Consider the following 24,175-nt stretch of genomic DNA (forward strand, 5'->3'; position numbering starts at 1 on the left):
AGCGTCTTCACCATTCTGCCACCCTCCTCCTCCTTTCGAGTGACACGATACAAACCGAGGTCCCGTGTGCAGCACGCACCTGGCACACTGAAAAGGAACCCACGAGAAAGGGGAGTGCTGCATGCCCTCTGACAAAATTGTGTAAAAATGAAATCCACTCTGATACGTACACATCTACAATATAAACACACACGAGTGCGTTGGGTTATGCTGCTGTCAGGCATCTGCCTGGCAGTGTGCGTATACGAGTGAACACGGGAGTTGCAGCCCACGAACGAGGAAGAAGAAGAAGAAGAAGATGACGATGATGATGAAGGAGAAGAAGAACAACAACAAGAACAAGAAGAAGAACAAGAACAAGAAGAAGAACAACAACAAGATGAAGAAGATTGATTGAATTGATTGAATCTTTAATGGGTAAAGAATTAGGCACAGTAAAGGCCTTTTTACAATTCTGCCCATTTAACGACATAAAAAATAAAGAACGAACGACACAAAACATAAAAATAAAGAAATAAACTGAAATAAAATAAAATAATAAGAACGACGAATAAGAATAGGAACTTGAATAGTCTATTAAAGGTAACAAAGCGATGAAAAACTGGAACAATTGGTACATTACATTACATAGGTACACACACACACACACACACACACACACACACACACACACACACACACAAAATTATAAAACAAGCAACAAAGACATACGTACACATTCACGCCCACACACTCAAACACACACAAACACACACACGCAGAGGAGGAAGAAGGAGAAGAAGAAGAAGAAGAAGAAGAATTACAACATATGCTCAAAGTATCGCATTCAGTTCCTCCGGTGTATCTTATCACTCTTTTTGTCACAAAGGAATTCTCTGTTCGCTGCGTCGCTACAGTGCAGAGCCACACATAACACAAACTGCGCAAACAGTCATTAAACCCAGAGTGTATAGAAATCTATCCGAGTGGAATGGTAACATTCAAAACTGTTGCAGAGCTCCAAATGCAAGAAAATAACAACTTGTCAATGTAAGTCTTCAAAAAAAAAAAATGGCGGTAAGCGATATTACTCTGATACCAAGTGACTTATTCCAATACAAGATTAAAAAAAAATTAAAATTTTATTTTTAAAGACTTTGACTCTGGATTAACTTCGCAGGCAAGTCTGCACTTGCCTTCAAGAGCCCAGGAGCCAGCTGCATTGCTCGGACGGAAGAGCCTAGTATGGTCGTAACCCGCTACTGACAGTGTGTAGTATGGAACTGACCAATGGCGTAGTTCGGTCAACGTAGGCATTTAGTCACGTTGTAACTGTCAAAAAGTTAGAACCAAGCAATGCAACTGGCACAATGGGCGGTAACTAACTAGATGTTACTTTGACTCCAAGTGAATGTACTCCGAAACAAGATGCAATACACACACACACACACACACACACACACGGGACTTTCAAATCGAAAGACCTTCTATTTTAAGGAGCGCTGAGAATGCCAGCAAGCACTCTTTAATCAACGTGTCTTCTGGTGGAAAGGCTTACTCGATGTTACTTTGACATAAGATGAACATGATCTGAAAATATAATGCAGACAACGAAAAGAAAAAAAAAACCCAAAAAACAAGGGGGTGGGGGTGATCTCTTTCACACACACACACACACACACACACACACACACACTACCGACCTTTCCATTCAGTCAAGAAGTTCTTTCAAAAACAAACAAGCAAGCACTTGTTAGTAAGTCTTCTCGAGACAAAAAAAAAAAAAAAAAAAAAAGGTTTACAAGCGATATGTTACTTTGACACCACCAGGTGAATAATCGACCTTGGCCTCAGGGTCACCGACTCGGGCAGTAAAGACACTGATAAAGAACACACAGCAATAACCCGCTGGGAGGACAGGTAACTTGAGTGGAGGTGTGGGGGTGGGGTGAGGGTTGGGAGTTTAGGGGGTTGGGGGGTAGAGGGGGGAAACAAGGGGGAAAAGGGGGCCACAGATCACGTGAACGAATCTCCGTTTCCGTCTTGAATTTGGAGGCGGTGACGGGTGGAGAGAGAGAGAGAGAGGGGGGGGGGGGAGAGAGGGGGGGAGAGAGGGGGGGAGAGAAAGAGAGAGGGCTGGGGTGTGGGGTGACTATGCAGTGGTCATAGTATGCTGTCGTGATGGAAGGAAGATACGGGGGGGGCGGGGGGGGGGGAGAGTGATGAGGTGGCGGGTGGGGTGGAGTGGCGTACGTGACAGGGAACAGAATGGAGCACACACACACACACACACACACACACAGTACGGTATGGATACTTATATAACGCCTGCCCTCGGTCAATGAAAAGTGATTAGGACAACAGAGGACACACACACACACATACACACACACACACACACTTTGAAACATATATACTTATTGTATAGCGCCTGTCCTGGGTCCGAGAAAACCAAGCTCTAAGCGCTTTACGAAACACGTGAGGTCATTTTGCACAACAGCCTCCTTACCTACAGATATAATGCTATAATACAGCAAAAACTGAAATGAAAATACCACGTAGAATCATGTGCGAATTAAAGAAATGATCAACATTCATAAAAAAAACAACAACAACAAACTTTCAGTGTGCTTCAAATATAAAAACGACAGCAAACTCCTGTTTTCTATACAGTACACTACTGATTAGATGCGACAGCTGTACTCGAAATACATTCACATTAACATAGGCATTTATCTTATTCACCCCATTTATAATGCAACTCACAATGGCCATTATCTAATACCATTTAACAGATTCTTTAAAGCTAGTTTAAAAATCTCACCATCACCACTGATACTAGTCAATAGACACTTTACAGCTAGTTATACATCACTATCGCTTCCGCTAAACAGACACTTTACAGCTAGTTATACATCACCATCGCTTCCACTAAACAGACACTTGACAGCTTGTTATACATCACACCATCACAGTTATAACAGACTCTTCAGAGCTGGTTCTGCATCTCATCATCACCCTACTATTCAATACCAGTTAACAGGCAGTTTACCTGTAGCTAGTGTAAAGTATACCATTCAACAGACTCTTCAGAGCTGGTTCTGCATCTCATCATCACCCTACTATTCAATACCAGTTAACAGGCAGTTTACCTGTAGCTAGTGTAAAGTATACCATTCAACAGACTCTTCAGAGCTGGTTCTGCATCTCATCATCACCCTACTATTCAATACCAGTTAACCGGCAGTTTACCTGTAGCTAGTGTAAAGTATACCATTCAACAGACTCTTCAGAGCTGGTTCTGCATCTCATCATCACCCTACTATTCAATACCAGTTAACCGGCAGTTAACCTGTAGCTAGTGTAAAGTATACCATTCAACAGACTCTTCAGAGCTGGTTCTGCATCTCATCATCACCCTACTATTCAATACCAGTTAACAGGCAGTTTACCTGTAGCTAGTGTAAAGTATACCATTCAACAGACTCTTCAGAGCTGGTTCTGCATCTCATCATCACCCTAATTCAATACCAGTTAACAGAGAGTTTACCTGTAGCTAAAGCATTATTAACAAATAGTAAAGAGTGGTAACTCTCTCCATTCATACGGTACACAACTTCAAGTCAGTGCTGCTTACGCTTCCGATTCAGCTAGCACACAGTTAAATAAAAGGTACATTGGAACAAACCCAGACACTTCCTCAAAAAGAAAGCGCCGGGCCTGTCCTTATACCGATCATTTGACATACATGTGCACACAGCAGCAAAGACAGAAGAAATGTGCAAACACAAATTAGCTTTTAATCCTGAACAAAGTAAAGTATACCATTGAACAGACTCTTCAGAACTAGTTGGGCATCTCACCGTTATCGGTACTCAGTACCAGTTCACAAGACAGCTTACCTGTAGCTAGTTATAAGCATCACATAATCACCGTTATAAATAACAATAAAATAATAATAATAATAATACCAAACCAATGGCGAGACCCTTCACAGCTCTCTGTCAACACTCACGTAATAACAAGGATAACCGGAAAACACGAACACGGGTCACAACACAGATGCTTCGTTCGTGTTCTAGTGTGTGGTGTGGCCTCAGCGACTATGTCTGGACACGCTATAATAGTTATAATGTGCACGTGATGCCACGACTGGTATGTGCCACCCTACTTGGATCGCTTCCAAATCCCATTTTGTCAACCCATCTCTCTCGCCACCCACCCCCCCCTCGCTCCCCCCTCTCTCTCTCTTGCCGTGGAAAATTCGACGGCAAGACTAGAACAGTACATTTGAAAAATGCATACATTCATTTGGCGACAGTCTGTCTCCCTTTTTTTTTTTTTTTGTTTGTTCTGTTTTGTTTTGTTTGTTTTTTGGTAGGGTCCGCTGGTGGCCTTCACAAATAAATAAAAAAACCTCTGCGCGCGTGCGTGTGTGTGGCTTTCTGTTTGTACGTGCGTGCGTGTGCCGTACTTCAATATTCATTATCATGATTACACACACACACTCACTCCCTCTAACATTCACACTCACTCATTCTCACACAGATACACGTGCGCATCGATAGAGAGAGAGACAGAGACAGAGGGTGAGCGCCAGTAACTAAGACACAGACAGACTGACCCGGACTCCAAGAGTTTAGAGACACAAGACTGACAGAGCGCAAACGAAGATTTCCCCTCCCTCTCTCCCTCTGGCCAGCCACCAGCAACGAAACACAATGATAATCACAGTGGACAAGAAGTGTGCAGCACAGAGAAAACACTGCCAGAGGCACTTTAAACACAGAGAGGGGCAAAAAAAAAAGCAAACACACACACACACACACACACACTGAAGAGGAGCCCCTCCTAACCCCCCTTTATTCCCTGTCCATGGGTAGAAAAAAAAGAGAGAGAAAAAAAAAGACCGATCACACACACTGAACGCGAGCACAACACAAAGAACAAGCATGCACACGCGCACAAACACACACACAGGCGCACAAACACGCGCAATGATAATGCACCACCACCATCACCACCAATTCAAACACACACACACACACACACAGAGCCCTACAAAAACCCTCCGGTTCACACGCGCACTTTTCCCCAGTAGGGACCCCCTCACCCACAACCCACCCCTTCCTCCACCTCCTCCTTCCATCCTCTTTTTCGACCTTCCCCTTTCTTCATTCAATCTATCCGTCCACCACCACTTCCACCACCACCACCAACCCCTCCACCCCACCCACCCACAAAAAAAAAAAAAAAAAAAAAAATCACGTCAAGTCGCAGTGCACCGCGCGCGCATGCACAGCATGCATGTACTTGCAGCAAGTCGATCGCGAGGTCTCGCGGTTGGCCCCGCGTGCGAGCCAGGGGGGGTGTGTAGGGGTGGGGAGGGGGATGTCCGTCCCATAGCGCCTCGAGCGTTGTGCAACGCAAACCACCGAGCGACCACCACCACCACCGGTGATGATGATGGTGACAACAGCAACGCAGGACACCAGCCAACCAACGAAGAACGAAATCACGTGATGATGACGTTATGTCCCCCCCCCTCCCCCACCGCCAACCCTTCCCCCCCCCACACACACACCCACACCCACTCCCCCTCAATCCACATGAATAGGATTCGAGTCGCGCGCCTCTCTAGTAGTAGGGGAGTTTGAAGGGAGTGTGTGTGTGTGTGTCCCTCCCTTTCCCTCCTCCCCCCTCCCACCACACTACTGCAACACCTCCCCCCCCCCTACCTCCCCCAAATCTTCATCACTGTTACATGCAGCTGCTGCTGCTGCTGTCGTCAAGGCAATTTTTTTGGGTCAAGGTCACATCGCCCTTTTTCTGACCCCGTCTCTCTCTCTCTCTCCCTCCCCCCACCCCCCCCCCCCTGTCCTTTGTTTGACCTCACATTGACACTAACAAGGGAAGGAGGGAAGAGGTTTTGTTTTTGTTTTCTTTTTAGTTCTATTTCTATTGTATTTTGTTTCATTTATTTTTTTTGTTCTTTTTGTTCTGTCCACGCTTCCTGTGCAATGCCGAGAACAAACAAACAAAAAAGTTATACAGTTGAATTACTTCAACTTCAAGCCTCCACACACACACACACTGCGACCTAATTCCTTACCTCTACATATAATTATGTGGGAATACTCTGCTTTGAGAAAGAGTATCTTATGGCGGTGATGTGTGGGTGGGTGGGAGGAGTGGAGGGTGAAGCAGTAAAATGAACCGTGTTCCACCCTATGTGATACAATCAATCACACGGCCCGGAGGCAATTAAATTTAAAGAGGCTCCACCCCCTCTTCCCCCCATCCCTCCCCCACACCCATCCCTTGGAATAGAATTGACACTGATGGAGAAAGCATTGTTGCGAAGGCCGTCCGGGAGATACGCTGGGTCAGGGTGACCCAACGAAAAGGGGGCATAACTGATTGCGGCTGCTGCTGCCTTTGCAAAGAGTTATACGACCTGCGTTCCTGTTTCCTACTCGTCCACACACACAAACACACACACAAGCGCGCGCACACACACACATACTCACAGGCGCACACTCGCAATCTTCATTTTCCATCCTCCATTTTTATAGATAATAGGTTCTGTTAACATGGTCATTCGCGTGAGCAGGTGCGCTTTTATTTCAACAGCCAGCAAAAGAAAAACGAACAAAATTCCAACCATTCTTCCACACAGTTCCTCCCACACCTATCATTGACATCATCACGAAGAGCACAAATGTAACTGCCTGATTTTGCCTTCATGATTATTGTCATCACTATGAACAACACGTTCAATTTACCAGCTTGAATTTTTGTACTCATGATTGCTGTCATTATGAAGAACACATTAAATTAACCAGCTTAATTTTTCCCCCTTTTGCATAGGTTATATTTTCTCTTCAACATCATCACCATAACATTTTCATTAAACTTATTTCAAATTACAGCGAAAATATAACGTATGACACATCTGAACAAGCTTGAATTTGTCGTCAAGATTATTGACATCAGTATGAAGAACACATTAAATTTCCTAGCTTAAATTTGAAAAAAAAAAAAAATGCCCTTATGATTATCGTCTTCATTAGAACATTAAATTTACCATCTTAAACTGGCCATCATCCTCGTTTTTTGTCACCAGCAACATTATTATTAACAGGAGTAGTAGAAGTAGTAGTATCATTATCATTACTATTATCACTATTGTTCTTGTCGTCGTTATCAGTAATCATGATCATGTGGACAGGTGATTTTAAACCAACTACTAATAGATAAATAACTCAACCTTTAAGAATTCACTCGTATTTTTACAGTACTGGCGTCTCGGTCATGAATGTATTCAGGGTGACAACCCTATTACAATTTGAAAGGAAAGAATAATACATATATATATATATATATATGTATATAAACACACATGTGTATACATCTATGCCCTTCCCAACCCCCTCCACCTTAAACTTCCCTTCTCCCCACTCTACCAGACAACAATAATCGATCCTCTTACCCAAACTTTCGTCAGTTAAAAAAAGAAAAGAAAAAAAGCTACTTTCCCTCGCCCCCCACCTCCACCTCCACAATCTCCCAGGATAGCCCCAACCCAACAAATACAGCAGTTTCAAAAGCCCCCCCCCCCTCAGGAATCTTATTTTCAAACATTTTTATTCAATTTTTACATTATGGACACATATACAGACATCAATCAAGACTGATAGTAAGCAAAATAAATGTGATGGAAAGAAAAAGAAGAACAAGAACAGGAGGAGGACTGGGTTAAGTCTACATTTGAATGATAATTATAAAAATGAAAAAAACAACAACAAAAAAACAAACAAAAAAAACACACAAAAAACAAAAAAAAACCCAAAACAACTGCAACAATAACAACCACACAAAAAGATGCCGACAATTAAAGGTGCATCAATCGAAACCACTAAACCTGATGGATGGTGTGCGTGAGTTTGTCAACCCCACAGTAGTGAAACAAATAATAATGGCCGTGCTCTATGCTGCCAGATGCAAAACATTGATATATACATATCTATCAATAATCATCATGATTGCATAGATATAATGCACATTCTTTGCACGGGATATTCCAGTCGCCATAAAAAATATTTCCGATCGACCGTGCACTTTGCAAGCTCCAAGGGGCGGATCAATCATTCATAAGTCAGCGTAAAATAAAAGATACATAAATAAATAAGTAAATAAACAGACAACATAAAAAACGAAACAACCCATTTACAAATGTGGGTTTTCTGCTCCAAGTTTCTCTTCATCTTCTCTTGCTGTTTCATTCATTTTGTGTGTTCCAATTCATTTCAAGTATTTGATTAGTTATGTTATTATTTTTCTGTGTGTATGATTTATACTTGATTGTTCGTGTTGTCATGTTTATTTATTTACTTATTTATTTTTTTATATTTCATTCAATCATTTATTTAGTTAACTATTCATCTAGTTACTTATTAATTCATTAACTATATAGAATATCTATTTCTGCAAATTAATAACACAAACCTCCTCCATTCATTTTCACAAAACTGTTCTCTCCTCTTTGTTAGTCATATTTATTGCCGTGGAACTTTCCACTGTAAAAGGTGTTTTTTTGAGACGGTCAGGTTACCATACCGTGCTGTGACGTTTTAGTTCGTTCACTTCTTATTTGACCTCACGTCTTTTTTCCTTTTTTCTAGTCAGCGGCTTTGGGTCCCCGCTGGCTCAGAGGTACCACAACCAACACCACAGTGTTGCTTCCTTCTCTCCCGGGAAGTTCAGGACTGAACCTGGTTGCCCGTCAGAAATACTAAATGGTAGAGCAGACAGCGATGAAGGTGGGAGACGGACAGACAGCGAGATACAGCGAGCGAGAGACGGACAGACAGAGAAAGACAGAGACAGAGGAGACGGACAGACAGACGTCTAGACAGACAAAGACAGAGAGACGGGCGGACAGAGACAGAAAGTCAGAGACAGAGAGAGACAGACAGACAGAGACGGACTGACAGACAGATAAAGACAGAGACAGAGAGACGGACAGACAGAGAGAGCACGTCAGAGACAGAGAGAGACGGACAGACAGACAGACAAAGACAGAGACAGAGAGAGGCGGACTGACAAAGACAGAGACAGAGAGATGGACAGACAGAGAGAGAAAGAAATACAGAGAGAGACGGACGGACAGACAAAGACAGAGACAGAGAGACGGACGGACAGACAGACAGATAAAGACAGAGAAATGGACAGAGACAGAGAGACAGAGAGAGGCCGATCGAGCTTTCGAGTGAGTGAGAGAGAGTGAGTGAGAGAGAGAGAGTGAGAGAGAGAGAGAGGAGAGACAGACAGACAGACAGAGAGAGAGAGAGAGAGAGAAGGGTGCGGGGATTAGAAGAGATCCCCTAGAAGAGGCGATGGAAACATCACGATCCAATGATTTTTATGGGTCTTCTTCCTCCAGACAATTCTCTCTTCCTCACGTTTCACCCCACAACACCACCACCACCAACCACCCACCCACCCACCCGTGCACGCCCCTGTCCGTCTGTCTGTCTACTTGTTTGTCTCTCTGTCTATCAGTCTGCCTGCCTCTCTGCCTTCCTGCCTGCCTGCCTGCCTGTCGATCTACCAGTGATCCTTTCCCTCCAACAATAATTTTTCTCTCTTCCTCACGCTGACCAACAACAACAACAAAACACGCACCAATGCCTGCCTGTCTGTCTGTCATGCCTGTCTTTTCTGTCAGCCTGCCTGCTTGTCAGTCTGTCTGCCTGTATGTCTGCTTGTCTATCTGCCAGTATGTCTGTCTGCCTGTCTGTCTTTTCTGTCTGACTGCCTGCTTGTCAGTCTATCTTGTCTGTCTGTCTGTTTGGCTGCCTGCTTGTCAGTCTATCTGCCTGCCAGTGTTTGACTGCCTGCTTGTCAGTCTGTCTGTCTGCCTGTCTGTTTTACTGCATGCTTGTCAGTCTATCTGTCTGTCAGCCTATCTGTCTGTCTGTATGCCTGCCTGTCTGTTTGACTGCCTGCTTGTCAGTCTGTCTGCCAACATGTCTGCCTTTCAGTCTATCTGCTTGTCTGTTTGCTTGTATTGTCTGTCCCCCCCCCCCCTCCTCCATCCCCCCACCCCACCCCACAAAAAATCCTAGAATAGTCAGCAAAAATGACTCTATGCCCAACATTATTTTACCACGACTTTTCCAGGAGGAGGGGGAGGAGGATGGATGGAGATGGGGGGTGTGGGGGGGGCAAGATGGGGAATTTCGCACTCGCTAGCTAGAGTTTCCTCTCTTCTCCCCTCCCCCACCGGACCGCGCCCCCCCCCCCCCTTCGCCCTCCCCCCCGGACACACACACACTCCCCCCCCCCACCTCCCCCCGCAAAGCTCCCCCTTCCCCAACCCAGTATCCCGAAGAAACGAGACGACAGAGAGCAGATCAATACACGTTCTCACTTTCCAGAGACTGGGGGTTGAAGCGATGACTCACACGACACGACACGACACGACACACAGAGAGAACCCGAAAAAAGAGACTTCCCTTGCTTCCTCCTCCACCAGCTGATTTTTTTTGGGTGTGTGTGTGGGGGGGGGGGGGGGGGGGGGGATTGATGTTCTGGCTTTCTCGTATTTTCTCTTTACGTTTTTTTTTTGTTTTTTTTTTCGGAAGAGATTTTTTTGATTTTCACACACACACACACAAACACACACACAGAGCATATATATGTATTTCTTTAAGCAGGCAAACTGGCATGGTTTCTTTATTTTCTTCAGTCGAAAGGTCACGGCCTATCCTAAGGAAACAGCGTTAACAGATGGCATACGAAATCAGTTTTCAATATTTCGTGCCTGGATTAAAAAAAAATTTAAAAAAATATAAAAAAAAGGAGAGAAAAAAAAAGATAGAAGAAAAGAGGGAGAGTTGGAGGGGCGGGGAGGGGCGAAGACAGAGACAGAGAGAGAGAGAGGGAGACCGAGAGAGAGAGTGCCAAGTCGTGCCAAGAATGCTAGTTCATTTGTCATGTAAGAATGATGTATGGACAATAGGGCTCTTAAAAAAAAAACAACTGAGAGAAAGCTAAAGAGAGAGAGAGAGCGGGAGCGGGGGGAGGGGGGGGAGGAGAGAGAAGAGAGAGCTACAGAGAGAAAGAGAGAGGGAGAGAGTCATACAGACAGAGAGACACTGACAGACAGAGACACAGTGAGAGACATAGACAGAGGCAGAGAAGAGACCCAGACATAGACAGAGAGAGACACACAGACAGACAGATCGGCAGACCGACCGACCGATAGAAAGCCAGAGACTGACACAGAGACAGAGACTGACACAGAGACAGACAGAGACACAGACAGAGAGAGACAAAGACAGACAGAAAAACAGGCAGACCGACCGACCGACAGATAGAAAGCCAGAGACCGATACAGTCAAAGACAGACCGACAGAGACAGAGAGACAAAGACATACAAAGACAAACAGAGACAGAGAGAGACAAAGACGCAGACAGATCAGCAGACCGACCCACACACAGACAGAAAGCCAGAGACTGACACACAGACAGACAGAGACTGACACGGAGACAGACAGAGACAGACAGACAGAGATTGACAGACAGACAGCCTGAGAGAGACAGACACTGACAGATAGACAGACAGAGAAACAGGCAGACCGACCGACAAATAGAAAGACAGACAGACACAAAGACAGACACAAAGACAGACACAAAGACACAGACAAAGACAGACACAGAGACACAGACAAAGACAGACAGAGACACAGACAAAGACAGAGACAAACAGAGACACAAAGACACACAGACAAAGACAGACAGACAGACAGAGACAGACAAAAAGATAGAGAGAGACAACTAGCGGTATCACAGTCCCTGACGCCGCTCGTTCACCATGGAAGAGACTGAAGTCAGTGACCTCTGTGTACGAACAGACAGAGAGCTCTATCTATTCACACACACACACACACACACACACACACACGCACGCACGCACGCACACACACACACACGTACACACGCACAGAGAAATAAAGGGCGAGGGGAGGGTGGAATAGAGGTTGCTCTGGACAGCGACTGGCAACCAGCGTTACAGTTCCAACAAGCCGCCATTCTGTGGAGTGGTGGTTTCTACACACCCTTTCACTGCCCATTCTGAGCTCTCTCTGTCTCTCTATCTATCTCCCTTTCTCTCTCTGTCTATCTATCTCCCTTTCTCTCTCTGTCTCTATCTCCCTTTTAAGGGCAGATTGGAAGACTGAGCGATGCCTAAAATCTTTATCCTTGAGTAATAAAGTTTTTGGATCTTTGAATCTCTCTCTCTCTATCTCCGTTTCTCTCTCTGTCTCTATATATCTCCATTTCTCTTCTTTTTTTTTTTTCTCTCTCCAATCGCTTGGGCAGAACCACGATTCTCTGTGTCTGACTGTCTTTGTCTATGTCTGTCTGTCTTTCTATTTGTCCGAGTCGGTCGGTCTGCCTGTTTCTCTGTCTATCTGCCAGTGTCTGTCTGTCTCTCTCGAATCGCTTCGGCCGGACCCACGGTATAGCTGTCTGTCTCTCTCTCTCCCTCTCTCCAATCGCTTCGACGGGACCAACAGTATCTCTGTCTGTCTGTCTGCCCGTCTATCTGTCTGTTTCTTTTTCTCTCTCTCCAATCCGTCGAACCTACGATTCTCTATCTGTCTGCCCCTCTCTCTCTCTCTCCAATCGCTTCGGCCGAACCCACGGTGTCTCTGTCTGTCTGCCTGTCTGCTTCTCTTTCTCTCTGTCCAATTGCTTCGGCTGAACCACGATTATCTGTCTATCTGTCCGTCTGTCTGTCTGCCTCTCTCTCCAACCCCTTCCGCCGAACCTATGATTTTCTGTCTGTCTGATTGTCTGTCTGAATGTCTGTCTCTCTCTCTCCACTCCCTTCCGCCGAACACACGGTTCTCTGTCTGTCTGTCTGTCCAATCGCTTTGGCCGAACCCACGATTTCTTTGTCTGTCTGCCTGCCTCTCTCTCCCTCCCTCCCTCCCTCTCTGGGACGAACCAGAATGGAAAAAGCCAAAAAAGGGAACAGAATTGAGTTAAAAAAATCGAATAAAACAGCTACTATTAATGGAAAAAAAAAATTAAAGTCAACTTCTAACACATTCAAATGTTAACACCCTAAAACCCGAGAGAAGGGGCAGAATACAGAACATGGCGGATAACGAAAGAAAGAAATTAAGTCACGAACGCGTAACGATATAAAGAAAGAAGTTGGAGAGAGAGACAGACAGAGAGCGAATAACAGAGAAAGAAAGAAAAAGAAAGAAAATGGAAAGAAATAGAGAAAAGGGGGATGAGAATGGAGGGAGAGAGAGAGAGGGGGGGGGGAATAAGAGAGAAAGAAAGAAGAATAAAAAGAAAGAAGGAACCCGAGAAAGAAAAAGGAAAGAAAGAGAGAGAGAGGAGTGGATGAGAAGGGAGGGAGAGAGAGGGGTGGGGGAGAGATAATGTGAGAGAAAGAGAGAGAAAAAGAGAGAGAGAGAAGGACAGAGAAAGTGGGAGAGAGGAGAGAGAAAGTGAGAGAGGATAGAGACAGACAGAAATGAGAGAGAAAGAGAGAGAGAGAGATAAGAAGAGAGAAAGTGGGAGAGAGAAGGAGAGAGAAAGTGAGAGAGAGAGTAGAGACAGACAGTCAAACAGAGACACAGAGAGAGAGAGACAGAGTAAAACAAAAATTAAAAGTGCAACACGTTCTACATACAGCTCTACACACCGCCGACCAAATAAGAAAAAAAAACTCAACCAAAAGGGGGCCAAAAGAAAGAGCTCTTGCGCGGAAAGAAATGACGGACATTCACAAAGTTCCAATTGAATTTTTCTTTCCAGACGACGAGCAGGCCCGCGCTATTCACTGTGTTGTAAGGTCCCTATTTTTTATACAAATCACACACACGCGTATATACAGCTGTTCTTTGAAATCTTCTTAAACAAGAACTGGATCATGGACACTAGTTTTCAACAGTGCCCCCACTTTTTAACCCCACTTCCCCCTCACACACACACACACACACACACACACACACACACACACACACACACATACTCACACACACATTTTAACCCTTCTGGTTGCTGGCGCCTGTTTCTCTCTCTCTCTCTCTCTCTCTCTCTCTCTCTCTCTCTCTCTCACTCACTCACTTTAGTTCGTGTCTTTCATTTTCTACAAGCGTATCCCTCTCCATTCTTAGGGGCTATGGCATTCATGAATAAAACATCCATGTCTGTGTCTATGTGTGTGTGTGTGTGTGTGTTCAGTGTGTGTGTGTGTGTGTGTGTGTGTGTGTGTGTGTGTTCAGTGTGTGTGTGTGTGTGTTCAGTGTGTGTGTGTGTGTGTGTGTGTGTGTGTGTGTGTGTGTGAATACGTAGCTGACTAAAGGAAAGGAAGCAGAAAAAAAAGAAGAAATGTTCAAGAAGCAAACATTCCCACATCTCATCCATGATGATGATGACGAGGATGATAACAGGGATAAAAACTTATTGCATTATCATCATTCTTATTATTATGTATTAATTTTAAAAAAAAATGATGATGATGATAATAATAAAAATAATAACAATCATCATCGATCATCATCATCAATGACTGATATCATCATTAATTAAATATCCCTAATCCTCATCATCCTCATTCTCTCATGCAACTGAACACCCTTCCTTCCTCAAACACCAACAACATAACGTATAATTGTCATTACACTCATCACAATATCAAAAAATCCAATGATTCATCAGAAACCCATCCACCCACCCACCTTCCCACCCCTGCCAAAAAAAAAAAAAAAAGCAATGACCGACCGACTTACCCGTGACAGGCAAGCCAGACTCCTTTCCTTGTTGCCAACGCGGCGGTGTGTGCGGTGGTGGTGGTGTGGGTGTGGGTGTGGGGTGGTGGTGGTGGCGGGGGGGTCTACTGGAGACTCCGTGGTGATAGGGCAAAATCGCGGCCTGATAATAATAATAATAATAATAATAATAATTCCGTTCCACTCCAATCACTTTGCCCAGTGCACCGTGCGACTACGTTGTGGTGCATGCACTTGTCCGACCCTTCATATTTTATCTCGCTTCTTTAATTCATTAAATCATTTTCCTCTCTCAAACCAACTCTCCCTTTCCCTCTCTCTCTCTCTGTCTGTCTGTCTCCCTGACAACCTCCTAGGCAGACATTGAGAGCATAAACTCGTCTTGTTCAAGAGCTCTCCCCCCCAAAACACACACACACACACACACACACCCCAACTCCAAATGTAATTCCCGAACAGTTTGCTTTCTTGACCCCCTCTCGTTTTTTTTGTTTGTTTTTTGTTTTGAAAATTAAATCCTCCGATATTCTACACTCCTCAAAACTCTTAAAACACCGCTCTGAACTCCTCAACCCCCCTTAGTAGACTAACAATCGAGCACACGGTTGGTCGAACACTGTTACAACGATACCGTGTGTTTTTTGTGGGTTTTTTTTTATATCTTCTTTTTTTCTTTCGTTTCTTTTTTGGTCGCTATTACTACTACTACTACTACTGCACCACAGCACAACAGCGAAAAGTCCTGTTGGATATCACAAAATCGCGGAGGGGATCACACATACACACTAAAACATCACGATGATGATGATGACGACGACGACGAATAGATTCCAGGTCCCCGAAGAGAGACAAAACATTGGACGATGATGGCGTTGAAGACTCAACACATCCGAACAGTAGTAGTAACAGTAAAGAAACAACAAAGAGAAAAAAAAAGAAGAAAAAAATCAACTCCCGACACAGTCTATACTTTCGGCCCGTGCGTACGCTTAGCACGGCCGTCCGTCCCTCTTGGCAACAGAACAGAAACTGCTGCTTGCTTTTTCACTACCCACGTCTCTTCGTAATCGGTTCTCTCCTCTCTCTCTCTCTCTTTCTCACCCTCTCTTTCTCTCCCGACACTGGCACACGCACTGCCGGCTTGGAGGAGAGATGTGTTTTTCGCCTCTCTCTCTCTCCACACACAAAGAACCACGCGCTGACGCGGTCTATGCGAGCGGCGGTGGAGGCGGTGGTGACGGTGGTGGTGGTGGTGGTGCGGGCGCAACGCAAAGAACACACAGCGCAGCCAGCACAGCTAAGAGCCCTGGCTGGCCAGCCAACTTTACTTCGAGCGAAGAAGGCTTGAAGCTGTGTGTGTGTGTGTGTGTGTGTGTGTGTGTGTGTGTGTGTCTGTGTGTGATCGTGTGTGTGTGTGTGTGTGTGTGTGTGTGTCTGTGTGGAGTGTGTCTGTATGTCGGTGGTGTGCTAAGAGTGCAAGGGGGGAGGGGGAGAGACAGACAGGGAGAGAGCGAAGAGTTCGAGTTGGCAGAACGCCCGCGCAACATTGCCTGTTCTGAAGTCTTCGCCGTCGGCCCAGGCTTTTGTGTGTGTGTGTGTGTGTGTGTGCGCGCGCGCTCATGTGTGTGTGCATTTGTGTGTGTGTGTGTGTGTGCGCGCGCGCGTGCTCGTGCGTGTGCGCGCTCGTGTGTGTGTGCATTTGTGTGTGTGTCAGTGTACCATGTGTGTGTGTGTGTGTGTGCCTCTGTGTGTGTGAGTGTGTGTGTGCCTCTGTGTGTGTGTGTGTGTGTGTGTGCCTCTGTGTGCGTGTGTGTGTGTGTCTGTGTGTGTGTGTGCGCGCGCGTGCAATGCAATGTTAGGCGGCAAGACAGGCAGGACTGGCTCGATCAGTCAAGTCCATGTAATGGATGTGTGTAATGGGGGAACTCCCTTACATTTCCACAGTCAGTCCGTGTGAACCTGTTAACCACTTCACACACACACACATTGATGACTCCATCGTTTCCATTATTTGAAATTGGTGATCACACAATCTTACCACCTACCCACCCACCACATAAACCGTGGCACAGGGAGAATGAAGAGAACGGAGAGAGAGTGAGACAGACAGACAGACATAGAGAGATACATAGATACAGAGAGACAAACAGACACAGACAGAGAATGAGAGAACGGAGAGAGAGTGAGACAGACAGACAGACAGACATAGAGAGATACACACAGACATTGAGAGATACACAGAGACAGACAGACAGACACAGAGAGATACACAGAGACAGACACAGAGAGATACACAGATACACAGAGACAGACAGACACAGAGAGATACACAGAGACAGACAGACACAGAGAGATACACACAGACAGACAGACAGAGAGAGATTCACAGAGACAGACAGACAGACACAGAGAGATACACACAGACAGACACAGAGAGAGAGAGATACACAGAGACAGACAGACAGACACAGAGAGATACACAGAGACAGACAGACACAGAGACAGACAGACAGACACAAAGAGATACACAGAGACAGACAGACACAGAGAGATACACAGAGACAGACAGAGAGAGAGAGAGATACACAGAGACAGACAGACAGACACAGAGAGATACACGCAGACAGACAGAGAGAGAGATACACAGAGACAGACAGACACAGAGACAGACAGACAGACACAAAGAGATACACAGAGACAGACAGAGAGAGAGAGATACACAGAGACAGACAGACACAGAGAGATACACAGAGACAGACAGACACAGAGAGATACACAGAGACAGACAGACAGACACAGAGAGATACACAGAGACAGACAGACACAGAGACAGACAGACAGATACAAAGAGATACACAGAGACAGACAGACACAGAGAGAGAGATACACAGAGACAGACAGACACAGAGAGATACACAGAGACAGACAGACAGACACAGAGAGATACACAGAGACAGGCAGACAGACACAGAGAGATACACAGAGACAGACAGACACAGAGAGATACACAGAGACAGACAGACAGACACAGAGAGATACACAGAGACAGACAGACAGACACAGAGAGATACACAGAGACAGACAGACACAGAGAGATACACACAGACAGACAGACAGACACAGAGAGATACACACAGACAGACAGACACAGAGAGATACACAGAGACAGACAGACACAGAGAGATACACACAGACAGACAGACAGACAGACACAGAGAGATACACACAGACAGACAGACAGACAGACACAGAGAGATAGACAGATACACAGACAGACACAGAGAGATACACAGAGACATGCAGACAGACACAGAGAGATAGACAGATACACAGACAGACACAGAGAGATACACACAGACAGACACAGAGAGATACACACAGACAGACAGACAGACAGACACAGAGAGATAGACAGATACACAGACAGACACAGAGAGATACACAGAGACAGACACAGAGAGATACACACAGACAGACAGACAGACAGACACAGAGAGATACACACAGACAGACAGACACAGAGAGATAGACAGATACAAAGACAGACACAAAGAGATACACAGAGGCAGACACAGAGATATACACACAGAGAAACAGACAGACATACACACAGACAGACAGACAGAGGGAGATACACAGATACAGAGAGACAGACAGAGAGAATGAGAGAACGGAGAGAGAGTCAGACAGACAGACAGAGAGATACACAGATAGAGAGACAGACAGACAGACACTGAGAGATACACAGATAGAGAGACAGACAGACAGACAGAGAGATACACAGATAGAGAGACAGACAGACACAGGGAGATACATAGATACAAAGACAAACAGACAGATACAGAGAGACAGACAGACATAGAGAGATACACAGATACAGACAGACAGACACAGAGAGAATGAGAGAACGGAGACAGAGACATACAGACAGACACAGAGAGATACATAGATACAGAGAGACAGACACAGCGAGATGCAGATACAGACAGACAGACAGACACAGAGAGATACACAGATACAGAGCGACAGACAGACAGACACACAGAGAATTAGAGAATGGAGAGAGAGAGTGAGACAGACAGACAGAGAGATACATAGAGATACACATATACAGAGAGAGAGAGGGAGAAACAGACAGAGAGATACAGATACAGAGACAGACAGACACAGATAAAAAGATACACACACACACACACACACACACATACAGCGAGGGAGTTTCTCATTTGATATTTCAGTGGGTGTTTGTCGCTGGTATCTTTCTTGCGAATGGCTCTGTGTTCATGTGTTCTTTTGATGTAGCCCTATTCCCCCCCACAGCCCTCTTTTTTTTTTCTTTTTCTTTTTTCTTTTTATACGGCCCCAGGGCTGGGTGGGGGAAAAAAAAAAGCATATGTTTTTGCTCATCTCCTTACCCTGGTAACATACAATTTCGTTTCGTTATCTTTCGTTTCTCTCTGTGTCTGTCTCTCTCTGTGTCTGTCTCAGTACACACGCACACACACTACTAAGACACACACACACACACACACTACTAACACACACACACACACACACACACACACACACACACACACACACTGTCGTCTAATATCATTTAAAGTGGAAGACATTAAACTGAAGACTACTACTACTACACACACACATACACACACACACACACACACACATATATATATATATACATGTATACATATATAGATAAATATCCTCTGTCTCTGTCTCTCACTCTCCCCATTATCATTATCTTGTGTATTCAAGTTGATTTTCATGTCTTGTACTGTCTGTCTGTGTTTTAGTACATACATATATATATATATATATATACACATATATATATATGAATGTATGTATGTACACACACACACACACACACACACACAAACACACACACACACACACATATATATATATATACATATAGATAGATAGATAGATAGATATCCTCTGTCTCTCCCTCTCTCACTCTCCCCATTATCATTATCTTGTGTATTCAAGTTGATTTTCATGTCTTGCCGTACTCTCCCCCCCCCCCCCCCCCACACACACACACACTTAATTTTGTTCTCTCTCATTTCTCCTCTTGCTACTGTGCATTGTTGTTAATCCCAAATGACCATTCGCGTAACCATGATTATAATGTGCATGCTGTATTAATGTAATGATCTCCCTCACCCCCTCTCCCACCTTTGTCAAATGGCTCCCCTTCGAGGGCTGGATGGGGGGGGGGGGGGGGGGGGAAAGCATTGTCTTGATTACTCTATCACTCTCAGATGACAAAATTTTGTTCAATTCAGTTCAAATCCACCTCTCTCAGTTTTTAGCTTTCACCTACCACCCGTCTCTCTCAATGCGATGCCACCCCCCCCCCCCCACACACACACACCCACCCACCTGGCCCTCACTCACCCCCCAACCTCCCGGCATTCTCTCCTCACTCGCACCCCACCCCCGCTTCATCCACCCCCCAGCCCCCCAGACCCCCCCCCCACACACACACACACACACACACACAAACCCCACTCTCCCCCTATCGCCCTTCAACAAGTGCAGTACGCAGTGTCTGCATTCTTCGCAAGTTTTGCCGCGAGTCGTGGTGGTATGAAGCACATGCGTTCGCCGGGTCGATGACTGTTGCTGTTGCAATTAGATGAGTGGAGGTCGACTACCCGTTTAGTTTTAGCTGTCGGGTCACCATGTGTGGTGTGGCCCGTCTCTGTGCTGGACTGTCTGTCTCTGTGTCGGACTGTCTGTCTCTGTGTCGGTCTCTGTTGTGGACTGTCTGTCTCTGTTGTGGACTGTCTGTCTCTGGGAAGGACTGTCTAACTCTGGGAAGGACTGTCTGTCTCTGTGTCGGACTGTCTGTCTCATCTGTCTCTGTTGTGGACTGTCTGTCTCTGTGTCGGTCTGTCTGTCTCTGTTGTGGACTGTCCGTCTCTGTTGTGGACTGTCCGTCTCTGGGAAGGACTGTCTGTCTCTGTGTCGGACTGTCTGTCTCTGGGAAGGACTGTCTGTCTCTGTGTCGGACTGTCTGTCTCTGTGTCGGACTGTCTGTCTCTGGGAAGGACTGTCTGTCTCTGGGAAGGACTGTCTGTCTCTGTGCTGGACTGTCTGTCTCTGTGAAGGACTGTCTGTCTCTGTTGTGGACTGTCTGTCTCTGTTGTGGACTGTCTGTCTCTGTGTCGGACTGTCTGTCTCTGTGTCGGACTGTCTGTCTCTGGGAAGGACTGTCTGTCTCTGTGCTGGACTGTCTGTCTCTGTGTCGGACTGTCTGTCTCTGTGTCGGACTGTCTGTCTCTGGGAAGGACTGTCTGTCTCTGTGTCGGTCTGTCTGTCTCTGGGAAGGACTGTCTGTCTCTGTGTCGGACTGTCTGTCTCTGGGAAGGACTGTCTGTCTCTGGGAAGGACTGTCTGTCTCTGTGTCGGACTGTCTGTCTCTGTGTCGGACTGTCTGTCTCTGTGTCGGACTGTCTGTCTCTGGGAAGGACTGTCTGTCTCTGTGCTGGACTGTCTGTCTCTGTGTCGGACTGTCTGTCTCTGTGTCGGACTGTCTGTCTCTGTGTCGGACTGTCTGTCTCTGTGTCGGACTGTCTGTCTCTGTGTCGGTCTGTCTGTCTCTGGGAAGGACTGTCTGTCTCTGTGTCGGACTGTCTGTCTCTGGGAAGGACTGTCTGTCTCTGGGAAGGACTGTCTGTCTCTGGGAAGGACTGTCTGTCTCTGTGTCGGACTGTCTGTCTCTGGGAAGGACTGTCTGTCTCTGGGAAGGACTGTCTGTCTCTGTGTCGGACTGTCTGTCTCTGGGAAGGACTGTCTGTCTCTGTGCTGGACTGTCTGTCTCTGTGTCGGACTGTCTGTCTCTGTGTCGGACTGTCTGTCTCTGGGAAGGACTGTCTGTCTCTGTGTCGGACTGTCTGTCTCTGGGATGGACTGTCTGTCTCTGGGAAGGACTGTCTGTCTCTGTGTCGGACTGTCTGTCTCTGGGAAGGACTGTCTGTCTCGGTGCTGGACTGTCTGTCTCTGTATCGGACTGTCTGTCTCTGGGAAGGACTGTCTGTCTCTGGGAAGGACTGTCTGTCTCTGTGTCGGACTGTCTGTCTCTGGGAAGGACTGTCTGTCTCTGGGAAGGACTGTCTGTCTCTGTATCGGACTGTCTGTCTCTGTGTCGGACTGTCTGTCTCTGTGTCGGACTGTCTGTCTTTGTGTCGGTCTGTCTGTCTCTGTGTCGGACTGTCTGTCTCTGTGTCGGTCTGTCTGTCTCTGTGTCGGACTGTCTGTCTCTGTGTCGGTCTGTCTGTCTCTGTGTCGGACTGTCTGTCTCTGTGTCGGACTGTCTGTCTCTGTGTCGGTCTGTCTGTCTCTGTGTCGGTCTGTCTGTCTCTGTGCTGGACTGTCTCTGTGTCGGACTGTCTGTCTCTGTGCTGGACTGTCTGTCTCTGTGTCGGTCTGTCTGTCTCTGTGAGGGACTGTCTGTCTCTGTGTCGGACTGTCTGTCTCTGTGTCGGTCTGTCTGTCTCTGTGTCGGACTGTCTGTCTCTGTGTCGGTCTGTCTGTCTCTGTGCTGGACTGTCTCTGTGTCGGACTGTCTGTCTCTGTGCTGGACTGTCTGTCTCTGTGTCGGTCTGTCTGTCTCTGTGAGGGACTGTCTGTCTCTGTGCTGGACTGTCTGTCTCTGTGTCGGTCTGTCTGTCTCTGTGTCGGACTGTCTGTCTCTGTGCTGGACTGTCTGTCTCTGTGTCGGTCTGTCTGTCTCTGTGCTGGACTGTCTCTGTGTCGGACTGTCTGTCTCTGTGCTGGACTGTCTGTCTCTGTGTCGGTCTGTCTGTCTCTGTGCTGGACTGTCTGTCTCTGTGTCGGACTGTCTGTCTCTGTGCTGGACTGTCTCTGTGTCGGTCTGTCTGTCTCTGTGCTGGACTGTCTGTCTCTGTGCTGGACTGTCTGTCTCTGTGTCGGTCTGTCTGTCTCTGTGAGGGACTGTCTGTCTCTGTGCTGGACTGTCTGTCTCTGTGTCGGTCTGTCTGTCTCTGTGTCGGACTGTCTGTCTCTGTGCTGGACTGTCTCTGTGTCGGTCTGTCTGTCTCTGTGTCGGACTGTCTGTCTCTGTGCTGGACTGTCTGTCTCTGTGTCGGTCTGTCTCTGTGTCGGTCTGTCTGTCTCTGTGCTGGACTGTCTCTGTGTCGGACTGTCTGTCTCTGTGCTGGACTGTCTGTCTCTGTGTCGGTCTGTCTGTCTCTGTGCTGGACTGTCTGTCTCTGTGTCGGACTGTCTGTCTCTGTGCTGGACTGTCTCTGTGCTGGACTGTCTGTCTCTGTGTTGGACTGTCTGTCTCTGGGAAGGACTGTCTGTCTCTGTGCTGGACTGTCTGTCTCTGTGCTGGACTGTCTGTCTCTGTGTCGGACTGTCTGTCTCTGTGTCGGACTGTCTGTCTCTGTGCTGGACTGTCTGTCTCTGTGCTGGACTGTCTGTCTCTGTGCTGGACTGTCTCTGTGTCGGACTGTCTGTCTCTGTGTCGGACTGTCTGTCTCTGTGCTGGACTGTCTGTCTCTGTGTCGGTCTGTCTGTCTCTGTGTCGGACTGTCTCTGTGTCGGACTGTCTGTCTCTGTGTCGGACTGTCTGTCTCTGTGCTGGACTGTCTGTCTCTGTGCTGGACTGTCTGTCTCTGTGCTGGACTGTCTCTGTGTCGGACTGTCTGTCTCTGTGTCGGACTGTCTGTCTCTGTGCTGGACTGTCTGTCTCTGTGTCGGTCTGTCTGTCTCTGTGTCGGACTGTCTGTCTCTGTGCTGGACTGTCTGTCTCTGTGTCGGACTGTCTGTCTCTGTGTCGGACTGTCTGTCTCTGTGTCGGTCTGTCTGTCTCTGTGCTGGACTGTCTGTCTCTGTGTCGGTCTGTCTGTCTCTGTGCTGGACTGTCTGTCTCTGTGTCGGACTGTCTGTCTCTGTGCTGGACTGTCTGTCTCTGTGTCGGACTGTCTGTCTCTGTGCTGGACTGTCTGTCTCTGTGTCGGTCTGTCTGTCTCTGTGTCGGACTGTCTGTCTCTGTGCTGGACTGTCTGTCTCTGTGTCGGACTGTCTGTCTCTGTGCTGGACTGTCTCTGTGTCGGACTGTCTGTCTCTGTGTCGGACTGTCTGTCTCTGTGTCGGACTGTCTGTCTCTGTGCTGGACTGTCTGTCTCTGTGCTGGACTGTCTCTGTGTCGGACTGTCTGTCTCTGTGCTGGACTGTCTCTGTGTCGGACTGTCTGTCTCTGTGCTGGACTGTCTGTCTCTGTGTCGGACTGTCTGTCTATGTGTCGGACTGTCTGTCTCTGTGTCGGACTGTCTGTCTCTGTGTCGGACTGTCTGTCTCTGTGCTGGACTGTCTCTGTGTCGGACTGT

General features: G+C 46.6%; 1 protein-coding gene across 2 annotated transcripts in view; it reads right to left on the reverse strand.

Annotated features, from left to right (window-relative positions):
- The window catches only part of LOC143288408 (uncharacterized), an 85,893-nt gene that overhangs the window by 20,334 nt on the left and 41,384 nt on the right, over positions 1-24,175 (reverse strand). The window contains exon 1 of one of the 2 annotated variants that reach the window (XM_076596841.1): positions 14,805-16,006. The exons of the other annotated variant lie outside the window; for it this stretch is intronic. The gene's annotated coding sequence lies outside the window, so the exon portion shown is untranslated. Of the gene's footprint in view, positions 1-14,804; positions 16,007-24,175 lie in introns of those variants that run through there. 2 annotated transcript variants of the gene reach the window in all.

Source organism: Babylonia areolata, chromosome 12 (genome assembly GCF_041734735.1).
Source record: "Babylonia areolata isolate BAREFJ2019XMU chromosome 12, ASM4173473v1, whole genome shotgun sequence".
NCBI lineage: Eukaryota > Metazoa > Mollusca > Gastropoda > Neogastropoda > Buccinidae > Babylonia > Babylonia areolata.